Raw genomic sequence first — 12,516 nt, forward strand, 5'->3', positions numbered from 1 at the left:
TAAATAGGCATGGAAAGTTGGATGCAGAGTGGCGCGTAAGGTTTCTCTTGGGAATGGTCAAATTTGTTGCCACGCTCCTGTCTGTGTGTCATGCACTGACGAGTGGAAGGAACCGGGAAGGTGGTGCGGCTGCATTCTCGACCGCATGCGTATAAAAAGTTGTACTAGTTTATTCTCTTTCCAGGATAGAGACGGAGTAATCTAATCTATCGTGTCCACACAAAAACCCAGGGGAGATATGGACATATTTGTTGTTTATTTGTCACGTATTCACGGACCCAGTTTGATGTAACCGAGGTCCACAATTCTAGGTATAAAAATTTGTCCAAAAATGACTGTAATATGAGTAAAATTATACTGCAATTATTCACTCCATTAGTATGCTAATACTTATGTTAGTCTCTGTAATTATCTTCCTAATCTTTTTCCCTATAATAATAATAATAATAATAATAATAATAAAGCACGGATTGACTTTGTCGGGTTCACCGTCACAATATGCTTCTTTTCATGAATTTATGCTTTCTGTTTGAATTTAAAACATATTTGAGGTGGTACTAAACAGTACAATGCGAGGAGAAAAACCACGTTTAATTTTTTTCCGGGCCTGGGCCACAGGCCACGTGAGGCCTAGAACCACGGAAAATTGAAATCACAACCAACCGTCCCGTCCCTTGACGCTGAACGAAGATTCGTTCTCCAAATAAATTAATAGTCCCATCTTGCTTATCTGTATCTGATCACACCAATTCATATACGTCCGTGAGTTGCCTGAAAACAAGCCGCCTCGAAATCTACAAGCAGAGGGATCCTCAACGAAAGAAAACATGAAGGAGCAAATAATCAAGATTTACACGAGGAATCGAAGGAATAGTTGAAATCAAGATTACAGTGCTCCATGTGGAGGAAACGAAGGAACAACTGACCACGAGATTCAGGGTCGCACCACTGGCGGCTCGTGGGAAGCCAGGGATCTCCCAGCGGCGTTGGGCGTACACGGCCGCGGCGTAGCGTGTGGGGTGACACACGATGTTGGACCGCTAGCGATGCGATTTGATTTCGTACGTGTTAGCTAGCAGCATTGTTGACCCAAAAATAAATATCTCCTTGCACGTCGTGTTTTTTAAATAAATGTGCAATTTCGAGTAAATATCCCCCAGTCCATCACGCGGACGGTTTAGCTCACATACTATCACCCAAAAAAAGAGCGTTTGTTCTATAAATTATGCACAATTTTGAAACTGTACTGTATATTTTTTATTTAAGGTTAAATTTGACTCTGTACTGAAAAGGAAACAAACACTACACATAGATAGGAAGGATTGGACAATGTTGGATTAACATATATACACAGTTTAGACACACACCACAAAAACATATATGCTTAATAATAAAGTAAATACATGATAAATTGACAGTTGCCGCTATTGAACCCGGTACATACGAGTGCATAATAAATCATTGGCGCCAAAATATAGACATTTACATGTCATGGTAATAGAGTCTTTTGTTGATCTCAACGAAGCTATTGTTTCACGACATCTCGTCGAGGTGTTGTGGTTGGCCGCTAGCGGCTGTAATATGTTTTCTTCTCCTGTTGCAAAGCAGCGGCTGTGATATGTTTTCTTCTCCCGTTGCAAAGCACGGGTATTTTTGCTAGTAATATATGTCCAAAAATGGCTGTAATATGAGTAAAATTATACTGCAATTATTCACTCCACTAATATGCTAATATATGTTAGTCTCTGCAATTATATCCCTAATCTATCCCTAATAATAAAGCACGGATTGACTCCGTGGGTTCACCGTCACAATACGCTTCTTCTCGTGATTTTACGCTTTCAGTTTAAATTTAATTATTCACTCCACTAATATGCTAATATATGTTAGTCTCTGCAATTATCTCCCTAATCTATCCCTAATAATAAAGTACGGATTGACTCCATAGGTTCACTGTCACAATACGCTTTTTCTCGTGATTTTACGCTTTCAGTTTAAATTTAAAATATATTCGAGGTGGTATTAAATTTCTGTCTCGTTAATTCAATGAGGCGAATCCTGCGCCATTTTTCCTTTATTTTTCAAACCCAAGCAAAAAAGGCGAGTGCGCCAGCGGGGTTCGAACTAAGAATTTCTTCATGGAGACCGCAGCGCACTAACCACTAGGACACTAGACCGCACCGCACTAACCAGTAGGACACTAACTCACTTGTGTACAAATACATGTTACCTTGTTTTATTCTTTCCCAGGTCGCGGTTCTTATTCCTTTTTTCTTTTTTTGTTTTCTTCATTGCACGAACTTGGTTCAAATTCGTGATTCTATATTCATGAACTTTCATCAAACTCGATGATTTTTTCAAAAATTTATTAGTTTTTTTAAACAATTGTTGAACTTTTTTTCAAATTTGATGAACGTTTTCAAATTCAATGAACTTTTTTTCAAATTCGATGTAATTTTTTCAAAATCAATAAACTTTTTTACAAATTGGATGAACTTTTTTGAAAATTGATGAACTTTTTTTCCAAATTCGATGAACTTTTCTCAGAATCCATGAACTTTTTTTGAATTCGATGAACTATTTTCAAATTTGATGAACTATTTTCAATACCGACGAACTTTTTTTGAATTCGATGAACTTTTTTTAAAATTTGATGAACTTTTTTCAAATTCGACAACTTTTTATCAAATTCCATGAACTTTTTTCTAATTCTATGAACTTTTTTGAAAATCGATGATTCTTTTAAATTCAATGAACTTTTTTTTGTATTTGGTGAACTTTTTGTCAAAATCGATAACTATTTTCCAAACTCACGTTTTTTCAATTTTTTGTGCTTCCTTCAAATTCATGAACTTTTTTTGAATTTGTGAATTGTTTTTTCAAATTCATGAACTGTTTTTCGAAATTTTGCACCAGCAGCGCTAAATGCTTCGTCGCTACAGTACCTCTCGCCGCTACAGTACCTCGTGGCGCTATAGGGCGGCTGGAACGAGCGAGCGAGGACTGCACAACACTAACAGGCCGGCCCAACTAGGGACTCCCATTCAATCATGCGTCTTCCGCGCCTGGGCAGTCTTCCGCGCTTGGGCATCAGCCCATCTGGCATGCATCCCCCGCGTCTGGGCCAGATGCAGCTGTGGCGGCAATGCATGGAGTGTTTAGAAGGTCGACGCCGACCCAGATCTAATATGAAGGCGGCAAAGAAATTGGGCGACGGTAGTGCAGCACTCCCATAGGGCTTTCAGGGGGCGAGCAGACAAAGTCGGACGATGGCGGGCGCATCGCTCCCAACGGATCCAACACAGGAGCGGCGTCATGGCGTGGATCTGGAGCAAAACGCGATGGCGGCGAAGCTTCTCTGCCATGGCGGCTCGACTGGGTTCCTGCGCTGGAAGGGGAGAGTGAGACGAGGGAGGAGATAGACAGGAGAAGATAAGAAGGAAGAGGAAGGGGGAAAGGGAGGGAGAAGGCAGGGAAGAGGGCGGCGGTCGCGAAGCTATACTGCCATGGCGGCTCAGCTGAGTTCCTGCGTGAAGGGAGGAGAGAGACGGGAGAAGAAGAGGGCGGCAACGCGAGGTTATCAGCGGCAGTTGGGCTAGCCGGCCGGAGGCGAGAGGAAGGCGGCGGAGATGGCATCCCAAGGAAGAGCTCGGCCTCTCCTCGCTCACTCGGGCGCAGCGGCGGCTGCTGGCTATAGCGGGCACATGCTCCCATTTTTTAGAAAAAACATTTTTTATTTCACTTTTGTTTAGGGGAAAGCGTTCTTTATTTGACGGGCACGGGTTGTCCTATGATTCAGCCCATCCAGTTTACTATTCTCTTTATTGGGCCAGCTTTTGGTACTATAAAAAAATCTTTATTGATTAATAGTACCATTTATTCCTAAAAGAAAATTAGTAGTACCACCCTGCAAATATACACAGGATCTCACTAATTTATATATGGCCTCAAATAGACAACCAATAAGCCTCTTTGAAAATAATAAAAAACTGCGGGTGAGGTGTAGCTATAATCTAGCAATGACGGAAATAAACAAAACAAATGATGAGGTGTGGGTATAATCCGACAATGACAGACATATGCAAGTCAGTGGTTAGGTTAGTAAAATCTTTAACCACGTATTATATTTTTTCCTGTTGCAACGCACGGGCATGTGTGCTAGTCTATCCTTACTCTCTCCCTAATAATAAAATACGGATTAAGTCTCCGGGTTCACCGTCACAATACGTTTTCTTCCTGTAAAATTACGTTTTTAATTTAAATTTAAAACATATACACGAGGTGGTACTAATTCGAGAACCACGTCGTGTGCATACCCCGTTTTGCCTATTGAACCCGCAGTCCATCCACCAGCTAGGGCATTCCTCCCCCGACTCCTCATCTGCGCCGCTGCGAGAGACGCCTCGGCCCGACCACCCGACTCCGCGCCTCCCACCGGAGACCGGCTGCCGCCGATGAGGGCCACGCTGGCGTTCCCGCTCAGCCCTCCTTCCTCCTCTTTCCACTCAGTTCCTCTCCTCTCTCCGCCCTCTGGTCAACAGCGACCACCCAAGCTTGCCCCGATCCATGACCCTCTCCTTCCGCCCAGCTTGGGCCCGTTGTCGGTCGTCCGTGGGCCGAGCGCCGCGCCTCCTCCTCAAGCTCCTCTTTCTGTGCCGCCCCGCCTGCACTGCCCACCCGCGCCCCCGGAGAAGTCATGGTTGCCTTCTGCCAAAGCTGCTGGATCGATGGCCGGCCGCCGCCACGACTGACCTCAACCTTCTGGACGCGATGGGCAGCGGCCATGGATGCAGCACCTCCGACCTCTCGCTCGCCGCCAGACAGGACCTCCGCCAACATCTCATTCATCCTGATATTCGCTGCCTTTGGCACGGCCACCACTGCTTGCCTTCCTTGGATCAAAGAATTATGAGCTCCCCCATACACGATTGAAGCGCCTACAGGTGTGTGTGTGTGTGTGTGTGTGTCATTGTTTTAACTTTTGCCCACGCTTTTGTTTCTGAACACGTGAATTTCTCTTGCTGGAGTGTTTCATTGAAAAGGAATTTGGTTCTGAAGCTACTCTTGAAGCTTACAATCTGAAAAACACAGGGGAATTATTTTGCTCTATGTTGTGTTGGAGTTCCTGCCCAAGAGGTGGCAACAGTTCAGACTTCAGACTTAGTAAGCCATATGCTGATATCTCAGAAATAAATTAAATATCATAGGAAAGGAGCAGAAACCTTGACCGAATATAGAGTTGTGTTATACCTCGAAAAGATAGATGTGTTGATTTAGTTCACCTGTACTGAACATATTACTTGTCTGCTATGGCATGCATATTCAGAATCACGGGGTTAGGAAAGCAATGAAAGTTAGCAACGGAAGATCGTAGCCATGTCTGAACGGCTGGCTGCTACTGAAGCTCGTCCACCGTCTTCGCTTTGTTGAGATCAAAAGCCTCTTCACTCCTTCACTATGAGGTAATGAATCACTCATACAGACAATGTGCATGTGTGTGTAGGCGAGAAGTTGTCCCTGTCTGAATTTTGCATGACAAGTTCTGCTGCTGATGCTGCAAAGGTTTCTTTAGGACCATCGACATGGATGTTCATGTCAGGATTTCTATAGGAGCATCTACATTCAGAACAATATTTATGCATGTGAGAGAAAAAAAATATTTTAAGATGTGTGTTTTATCATATAGTTCAACCAGTACATATTTGTTTATGGATCATTCACATTTGGCAAGGTTTTACTCACACTACATTTCTAGCTATGCATGTGAATGCTTGGGAAGACACTACATGCATAGTTCACTTTTGTTCTGGTTCAATTCTATGGTTTTACTGACACTTTTCTACTGATAATGCTTTTCCATTAATTTGTGTCCCTGTTGATCTATTTTCCTCTTGGCATCCATCCACCATCATTGCCCCATGACCCGCCTTGCTTTCCCAAATGCACAAACAAACATCTGTTCTGCATGCATGGCAAAATTTAGTTTCCTTCAATGCCATCACATGATCCCCTTACAGTATGCGAACAAGGTTGTATTCCTTTGGTTCAGATGTGGCATTTTCTCATTCGATTGTTGATTAAATTTCCAAGCAAGCTATTTTAGTTAGATGCTCTAAAGGAAAATGAAGGGTCGTTCCAAGAGGTTAGTGTCAAATAAAAAAGTTCCAAAGAAATGTAGTGCAAAAGAATTTGTACAGCTTATTTTATAGGATTAATTCACTCATACAAATAAGAGTGCCCCATAGAAAACAACTGAACCCTCTGAATTTTCCTTGAAAATATTTTGAATCAATGAGACCCAAAGGTGGAATAAAATGATACCGTGGCCATAACTATTATCAAAATGTTTCTCAGATGTGGAAATATGGAGGGGAAGGATCCTCGACCGGAACGTCCATCAGGCCGTGTCCCTCGATCAGTATCTCCATCAAATCCCGTCGCATTGCAACTTCCACAGTAATGTTCAATGTTACCGGCAGAGGAAAATCATCCGTGGAGCCATCCAATGCCGAGTTCGCCGGCGGAAGAAGATCATCCGTCGAGTCGTCCATCACCTGAGGCTGTTACACCAGAGGTATGTCTCCCTTGAAAGTTAATCAGCGATACAAGCCCCTGTTTCAGTTTGTTTTTTCTGAAAAATTGGTGCTACTTCCGATTGCTCTTCAGTTTCTATTTTTCCCCTTAGTTCTCTGTATGTTCATGTGCTTCCCATTGAATCTTCAGTTCTCAAACTCGTTGCAACTTGAAAGCAACCCTGATGCAGAACCTAGATGCCTACATTGATGTGTAAAAAAAGACTAATGACTTGCGTTTCAATTTGGGACATGCATGGATGCATGTGCTATCTACATCTACTCATCGGTTCACTTAGCACTTATAGTGGTGTATGCATCATTGCTCATCTTCAGGCCATACAATTCCAGAAAAGAAAGACTTTCGGCCATATGTGCTCGGATTAGCATCAAATAACTAACATGGAGTTGAATACTCAGATGTTACATTATAATAGCTTAAAAAGACACAAGCTTTAATGGCTTATTTTTAATCCATATGTTTCAGTAGCCGTCTAAAGAATCATGACAGCCTTCGGACTTTTACTTTGCTGGAGGCATTAAACCAACTACTTTATCTTTTTTTATGTATTTTGCACTATGTTTCAGCTAATCAGCAATACAAGCCCCTGTTTCACTTTATTTTTTCTGAAAAATTGGTGCTACTAGCCAATGATTGAACCAAGAAATTTCATGTTGCTGACTACATATACCTGAACATGATGGCTTGAACTTGGTTACAGTAATTCTTGGACATGATGCTAGAGTGATACCTTGCATCTTTCTCATAATAATGGTGCACTTGTCATACGTGTCAGGAGGCTTGACATGTGGTAGAATAAAACAAAGAATTCCTACTAGCATCCATTCGCTAGCCTCGACAGTGAATTGCATAGTGAAACTCGTACTCCTAAATTTTTTCCATTGTACCAAGATGGTGGTGATCTGTATGTAGTATGTTAAATTTGTCGTGTTATGACCTTATCATGTCAAGAGTTTCTTTCGCCCCTATGGCTTGCAAAACTGAAACTATATATATTCACTTCGGCTTGATATTGTGACAAATGCCCGCGCATTAGTATGCAAATATTGCAATTCAGACTAAACCGTGTGTTGCAGGTTAGTCTGCAGAATACTGTATTTTTTAGGGGTTATTAAGAGTACTGTACATACTAAACTTGGAATTATATTATACTGTATATGTCAGAGTGCTATGTAGCACCTCCTATTTAGTCAGGCTACTGCAACAACATATATTTGATGTACGGTTGCTGACAGAAGGTCCTCAGCCTGGTAGAAAAAGGTTGGTGTGAGCTTTGTTTAATTTGGCCTGGTTTTCATGTCTCTGCCGTGTGTGTGCGTGCAGGTGCCAGAGGCGTCTGATCGTGCTCAGGTGGAGTCCAAGGAGGTTCAACTCTCAGACATGCCAGCAATCACTCTCGATGACACTCACGTGCAGATTGTAAGTTTCCCCTCAGTCCCGATATATTGATGTGAGACATGCTGTATTTACATCATATTGCTAGAAACACATGCAAATTGCATAATTTGTTATACATGTCGCTTATTGGACCTCAAGAATAGAGTTGACACCTTATACACGGTGTTAGTTTGTTCCTTTTTCTATTGTCCTGATTATATTCCATCACAGATTGAGAAACAAAAAGTGGTCAAGGACTCAAGTTCCAGAGACTAATTAATTTGTGCATAATATATTTGATATGTTCTGACCCATAACAAAAATAGTGTTCTTCATATTTGATAGTCTGTTAGCTGTTATGTGATAGTTTGTGAGCTATTCCTTTGATGTATCTGAACTGTGATGTGGTTTACAGGGTTAGACTGGATATGTCTTCTTTTCGTTCTGCATCCAAAATAGCCATATGGATGCAAGTACTTTAGACACGTATCTGTAATGAAACTGGTGCAGTTGGTGCTTTGTTACTTGGAAACCAAAAAGGACATAGAGGAAGTGTGCACATATAAGAAAAGTATGTCTTCCCATAAACTAAAACATCAAGGTTATACAAATAGAGAAAATGAACCAGTGGCCATCAAGGTGAAAGTAAACAAACTTAGGATTTGGTTGTTTATCCGATCCATAAGTAGGCAAGCAAGGGTAATTTATGTTAAACCAGTACTATAGAAATGCTGCTAGACTAGAGGTGGTGGTCACTGGTGACGTGAAGTGGTAATTTATGCAATAAAATCCCAACTGTAAACTGACTATGATGTACTACCTCTGTTTCAACTGATTCCACCGATAGTGCTTCTAACGGTTGGAGGTTTACCTTTTATTTTTGTCATGACTGCGGAAAATGGATGACATCAATGAACTGAACATTGCATAGGATTTTGATAACTGATCTTCAACATCTACTCCAGTTTCTGAGTGTTTTGAATCAATTGTGCCAGAACCAGATAATCAGATAGATCATGATCCATTGCAATCACCTCCATCCCCATCTAACTTAACATTATCTCATGTTTTTTCATTACATGATGTTAAGGAACTAGATTCACATAAAGAGATCAAAGTTGATGAGACATATGATTATCTCCCACAAGGTATTTGTTTCATTTATTATGTGTACTTTCGTATTCAATATATTCATAAATTATGATCAGGAAAATCCAAAGAAAAACTGATATGTCAAATAGTATCAATTCATCTCGAAATGTCAAATGACTCAAATTTCTGATTCCACTTTTGACATCTAAACGCACAACTAACATTATTTTGCTACCAATATGCTTGTGTAGGGAGCTCAATTGGGTGAAGGTGATTTGTCAAAGAGAATTCTATCAGCCAATAGTTAATAGGCAGTGAGCAGGGAGACAATGAACATGTAGAGCTGGAGTTTTTTTAGAAAGTAAAGCTGGAGTTTGGTTTGTACTTAACAAGTTCTTCACCACATGTAAATTCTTTTGGAGCTTCCAAGGATATACATTCTTTTGGGTTGCCAATTATAAGAGGTAATGGAGTGCTTTAAAATTTGATGTTTGTGGGTTCTTTTTTGTGTGGGTTCTGACGTGATAATATTGTCAAAATTTGCAAGCACTACCGAGTCATGTACTCTGTTGATCAATAGTTATTTTATAGTTGTTTGTCGTTGGTTTTATGTGTTTCCTCTTTTGCTTTTGCTATGACAAGTGCAGATTGTGTTTCTATACAAACAAAAATATTACAAATGAAATATACTATTCCAAAAAATGTTCATCACCATAAAAATGATTCCGTTTTAATAAATATTCTAAATTTTTTTAAAAAACACCTTCTCAAAATAAATATATATTTGTGTTTTCTGAACAACAAAAATTTGATCAAAAGACTATTCCATACACAACTACTCTTTCATTGGAGAGCTGAAATGGGTCATGACAAACATTGCTAGAGTATGTCTAAATTTCATGGTCCAAAAAGAAGTACTTAGTGTAACCTTATTTCTGAAGTTTGCAAAAATTCAATTAAAAAAAGTGTTGCGTAATGGTGTGTGGAGCAAGTTATATTTAATATTTCGCCCGGTGCAACGCACGGGGATTTGTACTAGTCTCTCCCTAATAATAAAGCACGGATTGACTTTGTCAGGTTCATCGTCACAATACGCTTTCTTCTCATGTCATAATACGCTTTTACAATTTGTATGAACAAAATCGTAATATAAACGAGGTGGTACTAATAATTTGGGGTCCGCACGTCCTTGTGGAAGTTTTCGTACGTCGTTCATCCCTGGCTGTCCCAACGAAGCCCACTATGCCTCAACCGGCTAGCATGGGCCTCAGCCCATCCAACGAATCTTCTGGCAAATAATAGACCACGCGCAGGCAGAGGAGGCACCGGGCACGAAGAGGAACTCCGGTGATGCTCGACGCAGAGGAGGTAGCAGGCGCGGCCGACTAGGAACTCCGGCGACACTCGAAGCAGAGCACGCAGCGGGCGCGGCGAGGAACTCCAGCGATGCTTGACGCAGAGGAGGCAGCGGTCGTGGCGAGGAACTCCAGCGACACTCGACGCTGAGGAGGCAGCAGGCGCAGCGAGGAACTCCGGTGATGGAAGAAGGCGACGCGTCTCTCCGGCGACGGAGATGTGGGGTGGTGCAGCGGGTGGGTCCGAGCGCGAGGGATCTCCGGCGCTAGGAGGTGCTTCGGCCAGGTCAAGGTGCTCCGGCGATGAGGGCGGCTTGGTGGAGCTCCTCTCTTGTAGAGCTCGAGAACCGGGCGAGGTAGGAGGCAGAGGAGGCGTGGGCGTCGGGACCCGTCCAATCCGGGGCGTGGGCGTTGGGAGCGACTTGAGGAGGCGACCGGCGTAGGGCGGCGCAGCAAGCTCTTGCGGCGGGTCGCTGGTGCGCGGGGCGACTGGACGCAAGACAGGAGCGCTTGCTTCGCAGTTTCTGCCGATGGCGACGTGGGTGGGTCATGGCCTTGTGGGGGTGCTGCGGTTACTGGGGACGACAACATGGGCTCCCGGATAAGAACCTGGTTTGATGCGCGGTGCTCGGCCAGCCACGTTATCTATCCATGTGACTAACTGGCCAGCCAATAGAATTGCAGCACTTTTTGTGTTTTCTGTATATTTTTTTAATAAATTTTCTATGTAAAAATTTAGTAAATATTATTAAAACTACGCCCGCTAGGAACCATAAACCAATAGCAGCGTCAAATTATATTTTTTGTAGACCTTGTTAAATTAAAAAGTCAATACAGTCATTATGGATATAGTTGTTTCAAAAACTTTGCCTGTCAGTACATACCATACTTTGCCGTCTGTCAAAAAAAAAACAGATGGCAAAGTATGTGTTTATCGTATGTATAAAAATTATATGTCAAAGTGTGTCTTTGCCAACAATAATTCTTCGCCGTCTGTTCTTTTCTACCTTGTTAGCGGCCCTGACGAAAGGCTGACGGCAAAGAGACCACAGACGGCAAATTTCCTGATTCCTGTAGTGGAGCAGCATCAACGTGGCGGTACGAGCGGCTGGGGGCGGCACGGCTGCTCGATGCAGAATGGCGGGCAGCTAGATCGACAACAGGTGGGCTGGCATGCGATGTTACTCTTTTTTGCACGGGATGTTAGTCAGGCCAGGAAAAAACTATACGAGTGCTCTATTAGGGTCGGTCCATCCACGCAGATTCGCCAAGGCCCAAGTGGGCTCCTAATAAGCCTTTTCATGTTAATTTACTTATTTAAAATAGTCCCACATCGCTTTCTAACACAGAATCTCATCAATTTAAATATGTTACGAAGTTGTCTAAGAACAAGCCTTCTTGGGAATTAATAACTGGGGATGAGGCATGAATCTGATGGATAAATGAAGAGAGTGGCAAGCTCAGGGAATGAACAACATTCAGAAAGAAAAAAACCATGTTGGGAATTAATAAGTGGAGGATAAGGCATCCATTTGATGCAGAAACAAAAGAGAGGACCGAGCTGGATGAGCCGCAGACCTTGATAAGATCAGAAGGTGAAGATGGAAGATGAAAATGGCAACACAAATGAGTCGCTTGTACATTCAAGGATTTTGTTCTCCCGTTGCAACGCACGGGCTTTTTTCTAGTAATAATAAAGTACGGATTGACTCCGTGGGTTCACCGTCACAATACGCTTTTTTTCTTGTGAATTTACGCTTTCAGTTTGATTTAAAACATATACGTGAGGTGGTACTAAAGCGTTAATAATAAAAATAAGAAAAGGCCAACCTAAATCCCGACACATCCACCCCCACCTACCCCATCGTCTTCCTGCCCCGATCCCAGCCCACTAGCCGCTCCTAGCCAATTGCCCCACCCCGCGCCTCCTCGCTGTTGTGCCGCCGGCGATGTGCGGCGCTCCCGGCCACGCGCCGCTAGCCTCTCCCCGGCCACGCGCCCCAGCGATTCCTCCCTACTCCACTCCCCTTGAGTCGCGCCGCCCCCGACCACGTTGGGACTGGGACACGTCACCTCCCAGCTCCGTCCCAGTGACCAG

At 42.8% G+C, this 12,516-nt stretch overlaps 1 long non-coding RNA gene across 1 annotated transcript; it reads left to right on the forward strand.

Moving 5' to 3' along the window:
* Positions 1 to 4,993: 4,993 nt before the first annotated feature.
* On the forward strand, positions 4,994 to 8,684 carry LOC123187165 (uncharacterized). Its single transcript, XR_006493844.1, has 4 exons — positions 4,994 to 5,163; positions 5,327 to 5,462; positions 6,355 to 6,574; positions 7,918 to 8,684. It is a non-coding gene; the product is annotated as an uncharacterized lncRNA (long non-coding RNA).
* Positions 8,685 to 12,516: the final 3,832 nt, after the last annotated feature.

This window comes from Triticum aestivum, chromosome 2A (genome assembly GCF_018294505.1).
Source record: "Triticum aestivum cultivar Chinese Spring chromosome 2A, IWGSC CS RefSeq v2.1, whole genome shotgun sequence".
In the NCBI taxonomy this organism is placed as follows: Eukaryota; Viridiplantae; Streptophyta; class Magnoliopsida; order Poales; family Poaceae; genus Triticum; species Triticum aestivum.